This window comes from Teleopsis dalmanni, chromosome X (genome assembly GCF_002237135.1).
Source record: "Teleopsis dalmanni isolate 2A chromosome X, ASM223713v2, whole genome shotgun sequence".
Classification (NCBI taxonomy): domain Eukaryota; kingdom Metazoa; phylum Arthropoda; class Insecta; order Diptera; family Diopsidae; genus Teleopsis; species Teleopsis dalmanni.
In genome coordinates this window covers 86626624-86647129 of record NC_051848.1, presented here as the reverse complement: position 1 = coordinate 86647129, position 20506 = coordinate 86626624, and the positions used below count along the sequence as shown (strand labels likewise).

General features: G+C 32.5%; 1 protein-coding gene across 1 annotated transcript in view; it reads right to left on the bottom strand.

The window, feature by feature from the left end:
• The window catches only part of LOC119687189 (discoidin domain-containing receptor 2), a 229676-nt gene extending 211015 nt beyond the window's left edge, over positions 1-18661 (bottom strand). Inside the window, exon 1 of the mRNA XM_038101441.1 lies at positions 18067-18661. The gene's annotated coding sequence lies outside the window, so the exon portion shown is untranslated. The remainder of the gene's footprint in view (positions 1-18066) is intronic.
• Positions 18662-20506: the final 1845 nt, after the last annotated feature.

Genomic DNA, 20506 nt, shown 5'->3' with positions numbered 1-20506 from the left:
TCCACCTCAAGAAATAAGATAGTTATGAACTTAGACGGCGTAACTAACGATTTAAGCTGTTGCTCAGAACGCCTTCTGATGTAATATCTTATGGTAGCTCCAGGAGGGACTCTCCGTCCGGACATGTGAAAATGTTTTTAGCGGATTAAATTTTCGAATTGACTTAGGCTTTCGAAGTTTTTGAGTACTCGTTAAAAACAAAAATTAAACATATATTAGGTAATAAAATAGATATATATACAGTCAAATAGACAAATAAATAGACAGAATACAGAAGGACAAAACGTTTTGACAGAAACGTAAAGAAATAGAAAGGAATAGACAATCGCATACTCATAACATGATACATACGATAACTTAGTACCTGAAAGATAACACCGCTCAAGCGCAAGAGATTTTGGCGTGTTAAAGTCATGCCAAAAAATATGGGCTGATGTTCTACTCTGCATTTCATAGAATAAAAATGAATCATTATTCATTCATTATTGAAAGGTAGTGGTTAGGAGAGGTAACCCAGTGGAAAACTTAGTGATGAAACTGCCATCAGATCTATTGCGATTAAGAAAGTTGACAACAATTTTATAAATTTTGTTTGAAAGTTTTTTTTTTTTAAATCCATTTATTTTATTATAATCTGTGAATGAGTGGCAATAATATGAATCGTAATAACAGTTATTACGATCTGAAAAAGAAAGGCGCGTATGGACTATGTCCAGTGATATATCCATATATACTTAAAATAGAAGTATGTGACCCACATATTGTTTGAAATAACACACAGCATTTTATATTAATGATCATTTTGTGTTGAGACAAAAGCTAAAACACTCCCACTGTAGAGAAATTATCTTCTCTTCTTAGATGATAGCATCAGTGATTTTTATAATTTGTAGCGACATCCTTTGCATCAACTCCTCTTAAGCGCCTTCGATTATTTTTTTTATCATTTGAGTAAAACTACTTGAGCAAGAGATGACGCTGCAAATTATAAAAATGTGAGCTAGACAAATACTTTTTTTCTTCCCTGTATTTTTGATGTTATTTTATGATATATATTTGCTTTATATATTACTATGGATTTGGTTATGACTTTGTCCGCTCTGAGCGTGTGAGTTAATTTTTAATCTAAATGTGCAGATAAGTTATATTCTGCAATTGCAGGTGCTAACAGAATTTATACTATTGAGCGGTTAACAGACATACCTTCAACTGCTCAAGAAGCTAATTCCGACTAGTTTTACTATTATTCCGAATTACTATTCGTATAGTTGTGAGTACTGTTCTTCTTCTTCGCCGACCCTATGATGTTCGCGTATTGCTTGTTGTTAAAAGGAAGTAGAAGAAGAGTTTTTCATTCGTTAAATTGCTATTAATTGTAATTTTTTTTCAAGACTACATTTCTGTACTTTTTAATATATATTTTAAAGTCAATAGAAAATAAAAAAAATGTTTTATAAAAAAGGCAATAATATTTCGCTCATTTCGTCCTTTTTAAGTTATTAAATGCAGTCACATTTGGGAAAATAAATAGATGGAACTATGTATAGTATATCGAAAAAGTCTTGCAAACTTTTTATGTTCCATTTCCCACAAATATTTATTAAAAAGCCATTGGTTTCAATAAATTTTTCAAAAAAATTTCAATAATTTTTATGGGCATTTGGCAAAATATTCTCTTTGAAATTGTTACGGTCCTTTGGTTCCCAATTCGAATGTAAATTAATCATTTTAATGACAATTTCGGATATTCAACATGCAAGTTAAATACCAAAAAAATACATTTTGATCTTTTATTAAAAGTTTTTATAGATTTGGGGTTGATAAACAAGTGCCTGGGACTTTTTCCCAGGCATTTTAACTACAGAAAGGTTAAAAATAATGAGGCCTTTTAATGACTGCTGAAGCGGAACTTTAATTAAAATTGCTGCCAGTTAAGAAGTCATATTGCGGAATATTATTTAAACGAAGTTCATTTAATATCAATAAAACAAATCTAAAAAAACTCAAAAGTCATATAAAAAAACTTATTGAATTCATTACAAATTTTACATAGCCCACATAAATAATACTAATCAAAATTAGAGGATATATAACGATGGAATCCAGTAAAGCGGACGTACCGATTATGTGAATGAATTCAGCAAATTTCGAGATTGCAAAGTTAATAAACTTAGACATTTGCATTGATTTTACATATTCTTTAAGCAAGTTAATATCAAGGGAGTCACTCCCTTATAATCTTATGATTCGTCTGTCTATAAAGCTTTACTGGCGAAATAAGATGTTCTATTCATACAGCAAAGGGTAATTATGATCGAAGAGTTTAGACTAATGCAACTTTCACAACACATTCTTAACATACTAATTAAAACTATAATTAGACATGGATTTTCATAAGAAGAGAGTAATTTTAAAGACCAGAGTACATCAACAATTGAGAAGTGTTGTGTAACAGGACCAAAAGAAAAACCTATCATCGAAGCTGTCTTAATGACAGCGAATGCGATTCATTAGAATTGAAAGAAAAAGTCAAATTGAAAGAAAAAGAAACAGAGAAAGAAAAACTCAAATAAAAATGATTGTGAGCAAACAAAAGAAAAAATAAGTAAAACATTACGAAAGATCAATGGTAACCCCATATATCAATTAAAGTAGACAAAAAGTGGTGATAAAAAAAAGGTGAAAGAATAATAAAACAAAAAGGGGCACAAGCTTTCAACAATAAACGAAATTAAGAATTAAGTTAAAGAAAGCAGGAAGAAAGATAAACTAAAGCATATAATATAACAGAAAGCAAAAAAAAAAATTAAGCAGATACAGATTGCTCGGCTCTTGTATTGGGCAGGAAGTAAATACACAGCCTAGAGTTGCTATCGCCTGTTTCTATTACGAAATCCTCAATAAAAGATAATCATTCGAGAAGCTCAAACTCACTGGTAGTCCAGAACTTTATTAAATTGTAATTAAAAATTCTATTTTCAGAATGTAAAATATAGAAAAGATATATGGTGTAAGCAAATATTAAAAGTAAAGAAAAAAGAGAAGCATAACTGAATAAAAGAAAGATGAGAACTATAACGGTAGGTAGTGTAAGGAGTGCAGTGTTCAGAAGAAGAGAGATGTAAAATAGAATGTATAGAAAGACGTGAAAAGAAAACATGAAGAAAGTTAAAGAAAGAGGTGATCGAGAAGAAGGACATTAAAAATCTATAAAATAACAGAGAAAAGAAAACAAAGAAAACAGAAAGTTAGATAAAGTTAGATAAATATGTAGTAACAAAATAAAGAAAAACGAACATTTGGAGAATGGAAAGACATAGAGAATTTCCAAGTAAGATGAAAATCTGAAAGAAAAACTGTGAAAGTAAACGAAACGTTTAAAAAATTTGGAAAATTGAATTCATATCCATTTCGTAGAAAATTTATTCATTTCACCCAAACAGTCGTTCTATATAAATAACAAATCAACTAAAAGCCAACTTACCAGCTAATAAAAGTAGAAACAATTAAAGTATTGAAGACAAATAAAGCAAGCAATTTTACAAACACAACACCAACAATAATAAAGAATGCTACTTCACAACACTAAAAGCCACCAGTATAGTTCCGTCAGCGCCATGTAACTGTATCATACAAAGATGAAAGACAGGGTTAATTGCCTGCACCAGTATCGGGGCCTGGACGCAGGTCACACTGATGGAATTCTTAAATGACTAATAGGATCCCTACCTTGAAGTAATACTAACGTAGTCCCGGGGTAGGTCTCAAGGTCTCTAAAAATGAGGGGAAGTGGTTTAGTGCGTGTGAGTTGCGCACTCACTTTCCGGGGTGCCGAATTGTGGTCAGTGCGTAGGCAAGAAATTGTAACACAGGTATAATTAATAATTCAAAGAAATTCGTACAGTACTTATAAAAAATGATAGAATTTTACTGAAAATCTAAATTGACAATAACTTATTTATTGTGAGTCAGATTGGCTTAAAAAAAAGTAGTGGATATTACTAATATTATTATTCACATAAATTCTTCATATAATTAATCTTCTGCAACTTAAAACACTTTTCATAAAATATTCAGGTTATTAGTATGGCTACCATTTAATAAGACTCTAACTCCTTCTTCGGACAAAACTACTTCATCAAAAAAAATTCGTTCATGTTCTCCGAGAATCAGATGCACACCAATATGACATAATTACCTATTTCTTGACGATTATATAAAGAACAATTGCATTCAGATGTGTTAAATTCTCTGAGGTTCAATTTAAAAAGACCGTCTCTAAATTTCAAAAATGGGCTCGATATGCGCTGAGTGTTTTTCTAATAAAAACTATGTATAATGTCCGCGATATTTCTCGATGTTAACCAAGCATTTGACAAAATATGGAATAATAACCTCATATATAAGATGCACTGTCTATTACCTGATCGTCCAGTCAGTTTTAGAATCGTATCTACAGACCGAAGTTTTAAAAAGTCAAATGTAAATCTTTATCTTCTAATAATTTTCCAATAGAAACAGGTGTTCCACAAGAAAGTGTTCTTGGTAATTCAGTTGTCACCACAACGTTTGTCGATGATACGGCTTGAAATGGTTGTCAAAATGACGAATTGAAATTAGTGAACTAAAATGTAAACACGTCATTTTTACTTTAAATCAGAGTGCATCAACAAGAACATCATTAAATAACATTCCCATACCACAAGCAGATACCATATCGTATTTAGGTATTCACGTAGACAGGCGACTGATTTGGCGGAAGCATATTGAAGCCGTAAAAATAAAAAACGAAGCTCCAAGCCTTTAAGTTGCACTGGCTCATTAGTAACAGATTCTCCCTTTGCCTACAGTACAAAGTACTCCTGTATAAAAGCACAATAAAACTAATATGGACTCATTCATATCCAGCTATTCGGTAATGCTAATGCTTCAAATATTGAAATTATACAAAGAGCTCAGTCAAAAATACTGAGAACAATCGCTGGTATATTAGGAACGAAAGTATCTACCGAGAACTACATCAGATTTCGACAATATAAGAAAATATACAAAAATAGGCAAAGAAAACACGTTACCTTGTTAGCAAGGAATCTCACACTTCTATCCTTTACTTTCCGCCTAAAAAGAGCTGACCGTCCAGCCATTAATTAAAATTCAAAAGCTTCTTTTTTTTAGTAATCTGCTTAACTGCTTTCTTATATATCACTCCAATGATATATAACCTATTGATTTAAGAGTGGTCCGTGATTCAAGCTTTACTTATTATATTTTATACAATGTATAGTTAAAATAAAAATTGTAAGATTATGTAATTAGTGATAAGATTTTAAAACGTATTGTCTCATTGTCTGATTAGTCTCATTGTAAGAGAAGATACAATAAACAAATGAACAAGTATTTAAAAAAAAAAAAAAAAGTGCCAGCTAACAGCACTAAAAAATCTTTAGTAAACTAAGAAAATGTGTAATAATGCTGAAAGATTTCTGTTGAATGTTCTTGCAGAAACATATGCAATGGTAAAAGGAGATAAACCAAGATATGAAGGCTGTTGATCGTATAAATGTTTAAAAGCAGCGACTAATTTATTTCTTAAATATATAATTAACCTAAATGGACAAAATCCAGATTCCGAAATAAGCATTAAGCAAAAGTAAATAACCAGAATTATTTTTTTTTAATTGCAATATAAATTAATTTAATTTAATAAAGAGGTTTTTTCGAACAGTAGTGAAATACAACAACAAAAATTTATTTTTTATATTATTTTAATTAATTGAATTTTTTTTGGCTGACCATACAACTGTTTCGAGTATTGCCAAATACCCATCATCAGTGGTCTTGGAAATAATTCTTGTATTTAATTATTCGTAAATAATTATTTTTATTATTTTATTATTATTTAATTTAATTAAATCCAATTCAATTAAATTTTGTTTATACACACTATTTTTCCGCTGCTCTTCCTTTCATCTAATTACTTCTTCATTTCATTTCATTAATTAATTATATTATTTTGACTTTTGATAAATTGAAATTATAAAATTCTTTTATTAATTTAAAATAGTTTTTATTTTTTAAATTTTTTTAGTTTAGTTAGTTTTCGATAGTTTTTTAATGTCAACTCCCTAACAAACTGGAATTTGCGGTTTTAATGGTCTTCTTCAGGACAAGTTATTATTTCATTAGTAATTTAATACACCAAATCTCCCTTCTGTCTCGCTCTGTTTGTGTCTTTAACGAAAACACACTTTATATAGAGCGTTCATTTCTTGCCGTATGCTCCTTTTCCCGCACCCTTAAAAAAGTAAATAGTGTTCGTTCTGCACTAAAATGGGAATAATAACATATTTTTTTCTCGACAAACACTTCTGCCTGCCCATCGTCACTTTGTTATTATTACCAATTTGTGTGTCAATGTTTATACCGAAATCTTCGAATGGGTACCGTTTTGTCCTACTTTGTGTCCTGACTCGCAGAAGTTGCGACTTCTGTCATATGTCTGGCCAGTCTCCTCAACGGGGTTACTTGCTTGTATTGTATGTATGTTTATCTCTATGGTATGTGTGTCTGTATATATATGTCTAAGCACTTGACTTTATTTTATTTCCCTTCACTAAATTTAGTTTTCTTTAGTTTAAACAATTTCTGTTGCTGTTGTTGTTGTTGTAATTGGAAGGATCCCTCAAAATGAAATTATATATTTCTTTCCGGCTAATAATTTTATTTTGTTTTGTTGTTTGTACTGTTAACATTTCTTTTCACTCAGTCGCTTTGTTTTCTTTGTTTTGTCTATGCCCGCAATCGAAAAGCTACAAATTTAAATGCGGTGTGAACACTTCTGTTTACCGAACCGTAGCTAGGGATAGCCCGAGAGACACTTGTTGTGTGTCTGCGTATAATTTTTAAAAGAAGTTAAAAATTCTTTTCACAGAAAATTAAAGAATTTGAACTATTACTTTTTTATAAGCCTCGCACTGCTATGTGTGATAGATCTATTCAGTTTAATAAAGCCTTTGTAACGCGATGATGTGTTCAGATATCGGAGAGCATATATGCCAAAGTTTCCCCGCCTATTCGTCTGTTTGTCCACTCATCTGTCTGATCCCCATTAAGTCTGTTCTTATTTTCTCATTAAGTATGACTAAAGTACCGATCTTTAAAATCAGTGTGAGACTTTAACACGTAAATTTCTACTCCATTTACTATTCTCTAGATTAGGACTTATCTCTAGATCAGATAGTAGATAGATCAGATAGTAGAAAAATATCAACACAGCGATAATGATGAATTAATTTGTATTAATTCTTCATTACTTTATTTTGTACAATTCTATCACTATTGGGCATTATAAATATTAGTTGTTGCCATATGAAAAATATATTATTTTCAATGTAATGTCAAAACAATGTCTTGCAAAGAAATAGATACTAAAGTCTTTGTCAATTAAGTAAATTAACGTGAAGTGAGATTGATTTGGGATACCATAACAATAGAATACTGTGATGTTACTAATATATAGATAGGATTTGAAATATGTCGTAGGCCGTGCAAATAACAGCCGCGGGCGGCATGAGGCCCGTTGTTAAAGATATTTCTCTGGTGCTAGGCTATCACAGTTATTAAGTCCCGTCTGAACCCGTCTGAGTCTGTCTGTCTGTTAGTTTGTCAACTTATGTGTTAGTATGAAAATGCGCTAGTGCATAAAGTAGCCTCTCAGATTCCTGAACTAGTTTTGATTATTTGTTTAAGCTAGCTAATTGGTCGATTTAAATAAAAAATAAAAACTATAATTTATTATTTATATTTAAACAAGTCATATTTTATTAATATATTATTCCTATATTTCGATTTTCTGCGAGAGTCTTCTTCAGGAAAACTAATAAAGTATAGAATGTAAAATTTATAGCGAAAAAATTAAAAAGAAAATCATACAATAAATACAATAATAATAATAACAAGAACACAAAAAGGAAATAAAATTATAAAATACATGTACAATATCCTGTTCCTGTGTCATTTGTTTATAATATTTCTAGAAGCCTGAGCACAATTGTCCGTATCTGTTTTATAATTAAGGGATTTTTAAGGGATTCTTAGGGATTTTTAGTATTGAAAGCATTTCCACAAAATAACTTCTATTTTAGTTTTTTTCTTTATGTAAGATCTTTATATTGTCAAGATCTGAGTCATGTTTGCAGCAACAGTTTTGTTTTTCATGCTATGTTTATACCGAGCTATCCTTGTCTTAAGTTTATTCTTGGTCATACTTATACTAGTTTTGGCGAAATCTAATAGACCAACAGCTATACAGATATATAAAATTTGTTGACTACAACACTACTCGAAATACAGTACAGATTTTATTTTAAATTTTTAATCATTTTATAGTACAGATATATAGCTGAAACTAACAGTGATCAAAATTTTATGTGAAATTTTAACTGTCAAAATGTTACATAAACATATTTGATGTGACATTTAGAGGACTTGAGGAAGATTAAAAGACTTAGTACATCGTTTTAGTACGATGATACTTGGATGAGACTGGGGTCCACCACCATAGTTTTGGATCGAAACAAGGAACTGACAAGTGGTGAGAGCCCGGTTTTTTGGCTTCAAAAATCGGACAAATTTCTTGCCAGTTGTTGGAAATGCAAATAGAGTTTTGTTGTCAGATTACCTATAAACTGACAAAACTGAAATTACTATTATTATCTTTTGCATCAATTGGATGCAAGTAAATTGTAAAAATTATTGGTTTAAAGGTAAAAAATTATTGTATATCAATATTGTGCATTTGATATATAGGCTGAAAAATACATCTTCTTTGTGGGTGATTTAGGGAAAAATTACTTCAAAAAGTGGGCTGCATGTACAGATTTAGTTTGCTCCGATTTCTGGTATATAACATATTGTGGGATGTTGAGACAGCGCACCGTCCAACAAGTGGCCCAACTGAAGTCAAGGATTAGCCGAAGTAGAACACGAAACTACTTGGTAACCACCGATTCTGGTAACTCTTACGTTTTTTAAAATTGCTTTATGCAAAATGATGTTCACAACTGAAAAGTTAGTGGTTAAAGAGGTAGGGCTCTATGGTATTTACAAGACCTTTTGGAAAACTTCTGTAGAGATAAAGTTTGTAAAATGAAAATTCGGTCAAATAACTTTATAGTTGAGGTAATTAAGTTATTGAAAAAATAATTTGGGAAAAAATTATCCACTAATTTCCTCGAACATTTCATAACATGAGGTCTGGAAAAAAGGTGTCTCTAAATTTATATTTCGTCGTGTGATTCGATATTTATAGCTATAAGAGATAATTTTTTTAATAAATTGATGAGATTAATTTATTGACGTTATTAACTAAATTTGTTTTTAATTTATTTATCATCTCTTTTTTTGTAATTCCCGCTATGCATTCCAGTTTTTTATTATTTTTTTTTTTTTTTTGTTTTCATTTTCATTTTCTGTTCATTTCAATTTATTTTGAAATAGTTTGGAAAAATTAAAGACGTGCTGATTTAATTTTCATTTCATTGAAAATTAAAAGTGAACCGCAACAGAAGTGCCTCACCCACAGAACCCAAGCCGCATGGACTCGCTGACACGCATACACACACAAATTGATTCCCACATCGAAGTGCGCTCTTCTGACCTAAACTCTTCGTGTTGCATGAAAGATGAAAGATCAATAGTTTTTTTCTTTTTTCTTTTTACATATTTTCAGTTTGTTTTTGTTTTTGTTTTTGCTTTTGTTTTTGCTTTTGTTAGCTATGCGCTCGCAATGCTGCATTCTATGCCAAAACCCTGAGGATGGCCTCTACACGCGTCAAAATGTTAAGCGGGTCACGTTCTTCGGCGTTATCAACTGAAACAATAACAAAAAACGAAGCGTCGAAAACATTAAATATTTTCACCGAAAAAGTGAAAAAGTGAAAAAAAAGAAAATTAAATAAATAAATTAAATTTTCGCATTTTATGGCAAATCGATTTCAATAAAATTAAGACGGTTTTTTTCGGAATTTTCCCTAGTTTTCCTCGATTGCTGCGACAAGAATTGGTTGCCTTGAAAACTTCACAAAGGCACGCAAGCAGCACACACACACACACACACACAACACACACGGGCGTTTAGCTCTGCTGGGAGCAGTCAGAGCTGCTTTTAAGCAGAAATTAAAGAAAAGTTATGTGCAAAATTTACAGAAAAATCAAGAAGCAGCAAAAATAAGAAAACATAGTGGAAAAGCAAAAATGAAAGCAAAAGTAAATATTAAAAAAAATAATGGTAAGAAAATGTTCAAAATGCAGGTCATTAGTTTTTACCCCTTTCACTCTGATTACCGCGTATGCTGCACGTAACTACTATAAACTATGCATGTGTGTGTGTGTGTGTGTGTGTGTTAGATGGTGAGAATTGCTACTGATTGCTCGGGGAATTCATTTTCGCCCACTGAGCTTAACATTGTTTGTTTTTCCTTATTCTGCTCCGTTGTTGCAGTTGTTGTTGTATTTCATTTTCACATTTCTTATGCTGTTGTGTTATCTTAATGATTTGTCGATTGCTCTAATTTTTACTTGAGCTGCCCTTTTCTGCCCCTAACACCACTTAGAATTCGCTGGTCTCGCTTTGTTTATATGCGCTATGGAAAAGGTTATTTCGAAGCGAAGTGTTAAGTGCTTCGTGGCATGCGGCAGTGCAATGTTGCCGCTGCTGCCGCTGCTGCATTTGCGGACGTTGCCTTGAGTTATGCGATAAACTTTTAAATTTTAAATTTAAAAACAATTAAATTCTATTAAAAAGCAATAAAAAACCATAAGCAACGAATGGAGTTTTTTTTTTCATTTAAGAAAAACGCAAATGTTGCTTTGTACGAGTGGGAACGGGACTGAAGTGAGAACGGGGTGTGTTGGACACGCAGGTATTTTATTATCGAATTGACTCAAAATAGATTTGTGCCAGATAAAGTGAATCATCCATCTTTTTATGAAATTACTCATCTTCCGTTCGATGGTCAGGGCTATATTTATCAACGATTTCTCATCAAACTTCCATAACTCGAAGTCCAACTTTGCAAAGAAAAGGTTCGACTTATGCAGACTTCGAGTTAGAGTTAGAGAATTTTTTTTAATTTTTTTTTCATTTTTGAAAGAAACTAGAATTACATTTTAAGATATTTATTTATTTATTTGCCATCAAGCAAAGCACAGAAGTTATAGGGAAGTAAAATATTCAGAAATTAGGGTTTGGGACTTTATTTTTTTTTCTTATTTTCAGTTAAGAGTGATCCCACTTTATTCATACTCTTAGTGATCATCAGTTGTAGTATCATTCGTTTGCAAATATAAATTCAGAATATTGAATGAACCTTCTACTTTATTCGAACCCTCATTATCACTTTCCGTTGCGCTTAGAATTGGATCCAGTAATTTAGAGCTATATAGTGCTCAATAATATCGTCATCTGTAGGAAAGCTTGATGTACAAATTTCATTGTCAAGCTGAATATAATATAATGGTTAAGAGTAGCATTGGAAGTTATTTTATTTACTTTAAACCAACCTGCCAGCGACTGGCATTTGCACAAAGAAGCAACATAAGAAAGAAAAGGTTAAATATTTGGTTTCCCATATTCCTTTCCCATATTCCGATCGGCACGGAACAAAATGTTTCGAGTTATGGAGAAATTGGAGTTAGAGAAATTTGAGTTATGGAAACAGAATTGTATGTAGTATGCTCTCTAGAACCTTGGTGCACTGTTTTTGGTTCGAATTATAAAAAATTCGACTAATAGAAGTTCGAATTATGGAAGTTTGACTGCATTTAATAATTTTTCTTTTATAATTTTTATTTATTTTTCATTTTTAATGTATGTCATTGCTGTTATTTTTGTTGTTTCTTATTGTTGTTGTAATATATGACAGTGTGAATGACGAGGCGTGAATGCCAGTAAGTATCAAGCTTAGTAAGAAGAAAATTATTTGATATCAAATTAATTTTAACAATAGAGAATAAAAAATATTGAAAAAAGTGTCATAAGTTTTATATAGATAAGTTATTTCAGCACATTTTCTATCACTTTATGAATAGACTATCTCAAATCGTATTTCTTTAATTTTACGTTTTCAACGACTCAGCTTCCTGTTTGTTATGAAGTTTTAAATAGTGCTTTGCAAGCATATTCATATACACATACATCTACACATATAGTTCCATATTATTCACATTATATGAGGTTGCAGGTGTAGATCACAATGACACCCCACTTCATAGAAGACCATTATATGATTGTTGTATCATAGGTCGCACTAGCCCCTCGAAAAAAAAAAATGGATATCAAATCTATTCTTAAAAAAAACAATAAATAGAAATAATGTACGTTTCCCTATTCTCCTCTCAGGCAGTGACCTACAATGAGGCCCTTTCCTGTCAAAATTCCTGCTCATAAGACAATGCTAATAATAAATTGTTCAGTTTTTTTTATGTTGTAGATGCATCTCTAAGCTATGGTCTCTAGCTTAGAGACCATAAATTGATTATTTAGTCGAAAGCATAATTTAAATTGATATATGGAAATATGTTAAAACAAAGATATTTCCAATGCCTGGTACTAGCACAGAGCAATGGTCTCTCCGTAATCGCTTTCAGCTAAGCTTGTCTCCTGCTGTTGTGCTCTTAAGTGATATTGTTCCATTGTTAGTAAAAGAGTCATTATTCTCATCTATGAGACCAAGTAGAAAATAACTTAGTTGTGTTTCTTAATGCTGTGTGTGTTTTTGCTACTGATTGGTTTGTCTAACGGAGATAAGCGTTTTTGCTTGAGAACGTATCATTTAGTACATATTCAAGTTTGATGGATATGTTAATATGGATCTGGTGGTAGCGTACTTGCCGTAACAAATTTGATCCCATATCATTATGTAAGGTAATCCAGAACACGTAAAACTTCCTTCTTGGCACCAGTGAGTTATTGTTTAACTTTGAGAATGTTTTTGGGAGAGTAGTATTTTCATAAAATCGGTTTTAATTTGACGATTAAAGTCGAATATGTTAACTTTATTGATTTCCTTTATAACAGGAGTGCAAATATTCCGCTTACGAAACTTTAAAATCAACCCTCGTACAAATATTATTCTTTAAATTTCGTTTGAGTATGCAAAATCTTCTCGAATGTTACACATTTTTGGTGGTTCTCGCCTCGAATCCAAATCATCTACGCTTTAAGCGGAGAAATCAATTGCAGTGCATAACCGAATTAAAGCTGACAGACGAAATAATTTCCTGTGCCGCTGATGGAAATTCTGTTTACATAATTAAATTGACATTAAAGATGCCGTTAACTTATCTCGTTTCGTTTATAAGCTAAGCAGAACCAAGAGCAGAAGTAGCGGCAGCGGAGCGACAACGTCAGCGGTAGTCAAGAGATAAAAGTAAACAAACCAACTGTGTAAGGCCACGGCTGGGGCGAAAGGGCGCAGGGAAGGACATTATAAACTTTGCAGAAGAAACGGTTTCCGTAACCGATTTGCGCCGACCGAAAAGTAAATTAAAAACACATTAAACACATGCGTGGATATTAAATGAAAATCCAAACCCAACCGAACCATACGAACCATGCGAGCCCAACAGATACATTGGTTGGATATGTGCATTTGTAGGATGTGTGTGCCGTTTACAGATACATGTCGCGGATACATGCTGTGTGTTGCTTCCGAGTTTCATTACGAATGTTTGTAGTTGCATTGAAATTGGAAAAATTGAAGGAATCAAAACAAAAGCAGCAAGGCTAGATTAATATTTGCCAGCGTATGTGGCAAAGTAATATACTCCACAAATATAGATACAGTAGCAGTTCACATAGATTCGCACACACATGCATGCCGCAGTCTTGCCACATTCTTGTCTTAGAAGTTTGCTGAAATGCATGCAGCCAGGCACTTTGCCGAATATGTGTTTTTTCCGGGTTGTCTGAGGAAACTTAATAATAATAAGGAAATCAAACTTTTCTTTTGCAATATTTGTTCTCATCCCTCCTACCTAAAAGTTCAAGAGCTTGATGTATGTTTTTCCTATAATTTTTTATTTTTTGTAGTCCCCGAAATCGTCTCACCGTCTCACCATCTCACCTCTCCGTGGCAACCTCCAGCTATGTTCGCTTGCCTGTGAGTCTGTTGAAGTGAAACTTAAAATCGATGAAAACGCTCCTTCGCTTCGCTTATTTAGTACACAATTTGCTGCTGAACTGAACTCCACTGAGCTGAACTGAACTAACTTAGTATCCTTTTTTCGGAACGCTTGACTTGAATTCAACTTTCTTTTTGTGAGCTTATTTTTTCTCTGACGGAATTGATTTTTCCTTTTCTGTGTTAAATTAGTGTCGGAAATAGCGTCGACATGGTTGTAGGTGAAGACTAAGGTGAAGGCGAAGGAAAAGGTTGTACGCAATGGAAAGGACAACGGCAAGGAAGGTGTGCTCTATAAACACAAAATTTATTCATCTTTTTTTTCCAAAAGTTTCCAATTCAGTTCGATACGACTCAAATCCGTTTTCTTCCTCAATCTTTTCTTGCATTTTTTGTATTTACTTGTAAATGTCTTATTCTTCGAACTTAAATAATCCACTTTATGGATAACTCATTCCTTGCGAAAGTTGAAGTCTAAGCATTTAAAGTGTAATTACTACAAGAAGTTGCTGCTCTAGTTTTCATCCAATTTTAATTACAGATTTTACTTCTTTTTTGTGAAGTGAACGAAAACTTTGCTACTTTCCTGCGGAAAGTGTAACCAAAGACTTATTTTCTAGCTGAGATACAAGATATATCTCAACTAATTCAACAATGAAAAAACAGGGATTGACTAGTAAGTATGAGTTTTTGACAAAATCATTAATATTCATTAGAAGACAAAATGTAGAGATCAAATTAGCAAAGTGTTGGTATACATACTGATATACCATACATATATATGATATACATATTCCATGTGGTGCTTCCTTTATGGTTACCAAAGATTGAAAATCAGACTATTTCAATCTTTCAGACAATCTTCACTCTAATTACAGAGAAGTATATGAAGTCTTTCATCCATAGATGCTAGTATGTAATCACATAAAGGTTGACAATCAGATCATTCCGCCATTCCTAAAGAAGCCTGCTTGGTTTATTTAGTTAGAAAACAGAAAAATTCTAACTTTTGTCCTAAAACGTTGGGATCAATAAGCTTCCCGGACAGTAAAGAAGGGTATAGTACTAAAATTTATCATTTGAAAAATCATAATTAATTAAATTCTAGATCAATTATTATATAGCTAGTTTGTAATTTCGTCTTAATATAACACAGCAAGTGAATTTGTTAAATGAACTTATGTAAAACTCATAGAGTGGTTTCATGTCAAGTGATAAATTAACACTATAACACTAAATCTGGTGTGCAAATTTGGCGGAGTACAAACTGAAGTTTTAGTACTTGTAGTCTAAAAAACTTTTGTGGACTCCAAACACCCATAATGTTTGGCAGAGTCAGCTAAAAATTCAGTCAATTAAAAAGAAGAATTTTCTGAAAGTTGATAACTTTTGCCGAAAGCTACGCTTCTTATGACAGCTACTTTGTCTTTATAGGGGCCGATGTCATTTTAGAATTTAGAAGGATTCGACTAGCAAAGAAATTCGATTCCGAATTGAGCTTGTCTCTTCTTTGCGATATAATTCGTTCTAAATTCTAAAATGTCATCGGCTCTTATAGCACAGGCATTTAATTAAAAAAATTTTGGTCGAATTATAACTCCAAAATTTTCGAGAAAAAAATGTATACAACGGAATTTAATATATATCTATGTCACCGGTCTTTTGACTTTCTTTGTTCATTGATACTTTTTTGTAGTAAAACAACCAGGTGAAGGAAGGTGAAAGGTTTAGGTGAGCAACGATATGGGAGCACTCGGAACTACCAACGGGCGACAGCAAACTACTGATCGGAATGGTTGGCAGAGACTATTTGACTCGGCCAAGGACGACAGACGTTGGTGATGGCCAACTAAGTACTATAAGTACGTAAAACAATCACCTTTGATCTATTTAAGATTTGTTGATAATATTAAATAAAAGATCAATAATTTTGCTAATTTAAAATGTAAAAATAATAGAAAAAATCTTAATTATTGCCAGAGTGCCGCAATATTTTTTTATTGTGAACGCTTAGCCAAACCAGCAGTGGAAGAATGTCAAGTTTTGTGTTGAATCCATATTTATTTAAAAATCCACTTAAATATTTTATTTTATTATTAAATTATTTCATTGTTTAACTTAACAGAACTAACCACCAAAAATGTTCGATTAATGAACAAATGAACAAATGAACAAATAAACGAGTGACTTTAAAAAATTCCTTTGTTCATTTTTCAGTTATTTACTTTTTTTATTGTTTGGTTAATGCATATGTGCAGAACGCATTAACGTATTAACGCAACCGCAGCATCACGCATAGAACATTAAATAGAATTAATTACCAACAACAAAACAACAAAACAACAAATACAACAACACAAAAAGCTTCGACCGGCATGCAAATAAATTGTTGTTGACAAGCAAAACACTCAAAACTCTCAAAAATAATGAACCGAAAAAAAGCAAAAGTGCCAACAACACAACAACCGCAGTTTAAGGGAAATTAAAGATACTCAACAGTAACAAGAACAAAAGCGGACGAAAACTGAGTTTTGTCTTTTTGTTTTACGTTAAAAACTGCTCTGGTGGCAGAGCAGTAGGCGTCGCAAAATAATTAGGAAGAATCTGTTATCTTAAGATAAGCACTGCAAAAACTATGAAGGGGGAGTGCGATTGGATAGTACTTGCTAGTGTTAACAACATAGCTCCATCGCTGCGGCGTCACTTGTTACCTGCACTAACGCAGCAACAACAATGCAAATTGCTCATGAAGGCATGCAGAAAGCTCAGTTTCGTTTTTCGTTTCAAGGAACTTCTTATGCGTTGGAATACTAAACCAAAAATAAAAACTCAAAGGCTCAACGTGATCACAGTTCTTGCTTAATAGACAGTCAAACAATAATTACTCTGTTATTAACATGTATAGATCCTATGCGGCTAAATGCTATATGTTAACAGCATATTAATTAGTTATATATGTACAAAACAAAATGTGCAATAGTAAATTGTTAACCGCTGTTAACTGCATGCTGATCAAAAACATAAAAATATTTCTTTGTTTTTGCTTCTGATAAACAAGCCTTAAAATGTTAAAACATAAAATAAGTATTGTACAGTCCTATGCATCATTTATTAATGTTATAAGGACACTTTCTTAGAGTTTACATTATATTTTAACATCAAAAAAAACTTAGAGTCTCTATGAGACTATACGGACTACCGCATCATAAATGCAAACTATTAAAAAGGATGCATTGGCATAGGAAAGTACATATTATGTGAGGGAAAGACTGAAATTATTTTTATAATTTTATCAATGCTGTTTATTTATTAAAAACAATATAAAATCAATTAAATATTAAGAATGTTGAGAAGAATGTGAAATTTATAAAATTACAGTGCTTTCATTAAATAAACCATTTAATAAAACAGTAAACAAAAAGGAAAGGAACGCTGTTTCCTAAATCAATACGTAATAAATAAATTTGTTTTGGTGCACAAAAAGTTCAATTACTTTTACATAATTCTATATTTACGATAATATTTATGACGTCATATGAGCACTGAAAAGCGCTGGCACTGCGGGCGGCACTTAGCGCAATGTGAAAGTAGCAGAACACAAACAACAAAAAATGCAAGAATCACTAACCTAACCATTGCTTAGTTGAGCGGCTTAAATGCAGTAGCAGCAGCAGCAGCAGCATCTGGAAAGCGTCTTAAGCGACAGTGAGCAGCGCTGGGGCTGCATAGTAGATGCGCTTCTTAAGCGCAACTCAATAGTGAAAAGCGCTGCTAGCGCTAATAAAAACAACAGTAAAGTCCAGGAATTCCACTGCTGGTGTGTTAAACGTGGAGCAGCGCTGGTGCTGAGTTGCTACAGAAAAATAGGAACACTAACACTTACCCAAAAGTGATTTGCTTTTTGCCGGTGAATTTTAATTTATGACAATTTGCACACGTGTTTTTGTTATTGGTTTTGAATGAAGTTTTTTTTTTTGATATTTATTTACCCGTAATTCATGTGTTAGGCAACTGTTTGCATGTGTTTGTATTTTAAGTATTTTTTAAGTATTTTAATAAATTTTAAGTTTTCGCCATTTAGTTTGTTTGATTAGCTTTAGCTTTTTCGCACCTACCGCCGCCAACAACATTAAAAAGCCGATTTATTCAGCCAATTTACGCAAACAAACCGAAACCCAAACGCGCACACGTTATAACGTCACCGAGCGTTTCGATTCGACTGGTTTTTTGCTGTGCAATTTCCGTTTCCTTGGAGCAAGCGGGCCAACGTAAATATGCCTGTTTGCTACTACTGTACTGTACTGTTCGTTGCTGCTGTTTGCTGTTTGCTGGTTTCGTAAGTATCGTACGTATCGTACGTATCGTAAGTTTCGTAAGTTTCGTGCTGGACGGGGGAGGTTGTGTGTTCGGTTCGCTCGTTTAATAAACCTAAAACGTAAAACGTAAAAGCATGGAAAACGATTTGGATTTGTACGTTACCGTTTTGAACGCGCGGCTCCACTGGAGTTAAATTTTCGTGAAATTTACTTGTTACGTACTGTGCAAAAGCCATCGGCCATATTAAGCCAGGCATATGCTCACATTATTGAGTGTATGCACAGTGAAGAGCACCTGAGCAGCAGCAGCTCCAAATGTAAACACAAACACAAACGCAAACACAACACAACATACGCCATAATACAATAAGCAAACCGAATGACAACTTTGAATTCGTTTTATGCTCTCTTTACATTTGCAATTTATTGCTCTAAATATTGGCAATGTCTTCCTCTTCCATATGCGCCGTCATTTGTGCTGTGTAATAAAAACCGTTGCAATCTCATACAAAGTGTACAAAGTGAAGAGAGCGCAGAAACTTAAGTTAATTTAAGAGTAAATCCACTTGACGAAGCAATAGACTGTGTGCGCCACACTTGCTTTGCAGTGTTTGAGTTTCGGTTTTCTGTGCTGCATATAAGAGTTTTTTTTTCTATGCTACAATTCAAATACAAGCCCAACCACACATTGTTTACTCATTGCTACTCAAACGCAGCTAAATTTGAGTGACAGTTTCGAATTAATGATGTTTTGAGCATTTTTAGTTGAGTAGTTGAGTGTACTCTTACTAAAGAGTAGAAACTGTCTGGCATTTCATTTTTAAACAAAATAATTCGGCAAAATTATGAAAAGAACTAAATCTAAACTAAATGTTACCGAAATTTCAAATCAAAAAGAAGTTTTCATAAAAATATTCAATTACTTTTTTATATTTACTCTTACATTTTAATGAATTTCATTTAAAATTGCAAACAAATTATTTTACAATTCATTTTAATTTTTCATAGCGAAAAATTTTTCATTCTTAAAATTTAAATTATTTTACTTCTAATTCACATACTTTTGTTTATTTTAAATTTTCTTATTTTTTTATTTACGGTTTTATTTAAATTTTTCACTCATTTCATTTCACCTGTCCATTAAATATTTAAAATTATTGATTGCAATTTGTTGCTTTTTCTTTCTTTTCTACTTCTGCCGTTATTCTTTACAAAAATGTACTCTTCTCCTCTGCATCGGCAGTTGGCGGCGTCCTCTTTTAACCGTTAACGCTCACATTGTACCGTTACTGAGGAAGTTACAACGCTTGACGTGCACAGACGACATTTTAAGAGAAACATCCTACCGTCCCTTATAATTGAATTATATAGCAGAGTTGCCAGGTTTTTGAGTTTAAGTTGTGGAACAATTCGAACTCAGTGAAATGCAATTTAAAGTAAAAAATAATTTTATTTAATTAATCTAATTTTATTGTAAATATTGTTAATGCTATAATAATTGCAACTACAGTTTCTTGTAGTCACCATCACAATTATTGGTGTCAGTGCTCATGCACACATTCCCAACATTGAGGAATGGCTCATAAGAAAACAAGGTAAAGTGCATATTAAGCGGCCATGGATGCCTCCTTGAATATCTTCACCGACTTAAGCTGGTAGATTTGCTCTACTGCCCAAGCTGTCAAAATGTTGTCGAAACATGTGGTCTTTACAACGACCGCTTTGAAAAGACACAACAACTCCTGGAATAAAAACATTCGCAACACAAATCAAGTGGCACCTTAGACATGTCGAAGAGGAACGCAAAGCTCTATCAAAGTTCGCAGAACAGAAAAAAAATTCAACGATCATATATGAAAACACATTGATTGATGACAGAAATTTGATATTTGGATGGCCTCTTACAAAATATTAAATTGGTGGTTCTAAGACGGTTAAAATAGGGCGATTTCAGTGGGTTGCAGTCTCTCACGCATTTATGCTTTCAATTGCTTTACACATTGTTAA